Genomic DNA, 995 nt, shown 5'->3' on the forward strand with positions numbered 1-995 from the left:
CGTACGACACAACATCACTACCACAAAGAAAATAGTGTTTCTTAATTTGGACGAATTAACATCAAAAGAAGAAACAACGAAGACCAAAAACAAAAAAAAAGAAAAACAAAAACGCAGCCTAATTAAAGAAAAACAAAAACAAAAAAACAACGAAAACACAGCCCAAAGTAAGAATAGACAAAAACAAAACCAGCAGTAAAAATACAGTACAAACAATAAAAAAGAAGAATCAGTAACACCATATACAACCAAATAAAATATAAAACAAACAGAACTTAATGGCACACAACACAAAAGCAGAGCGAAATGTGAGTATGTTTAAGTTAATATGCAATTAGTACTATTCTTTCTCTCTTACTTTCTTATTTTTCCAAGAGCCCACCATCATCAATGCCGCAGGAGAAAAAGCACACTCAACGCCCCAGCAAACCACAAAGCAAACAAACAAACAGATATTAACTATTAGCCCAATTTACCCAGTAAACACATAAATATACACCAACTCCGGGTATACGACTATATGTGTGTACATATACGCAATTATACATATAAATTCATTTGTTAATATTATTTCTTTTTCCCACTGCAAAAAGCAGTTCATCATCATTATTACAGTGCAAGCAAAGGTGCACACACAGAGAGAGTCTCCAATAAAACACACACACACACACACAATGGAATAGCAATAATAATTATTATAAGATAAACACAGAAAGCAAAAACACACAAAACACATTAAGAAACAAAAAAAGAAGAGAAAATCCCAACAGGTAAAAGATGACTTAGATTGTAGGGATGCATGCAAAAAAAGAGAAAAGAAAACATAGGATGACCTCAGTCACACCACTACAATCAGCACACAAGAATACAGGCCAGTGTAACCACAATCAGTAGTGGCAGACGCACCCACACAGAACTGCTGATACTGCTGCTGCTGTCTGCATCACCCTTCTTGTTGTTTGTGAGTTCAGGAGGAAGTGTTGTTGTTGTTGTTG

This window comes from Trypanosoma theileri (genome assembly GCF_002087225.1).
Source record: "Trypanosoma theileri isolate Edinburgh chromosome Unknown TM35_Tth_72_V1, whole genome shotgun sequence".
NCBI classification, from domain to species: domain Eukaryota; phylum Euglenozoa; class Kinetoplastea; order Trypanosomatida; family Trypanosomatidae; genus Trypanosoma; species Trypanosoma theileri.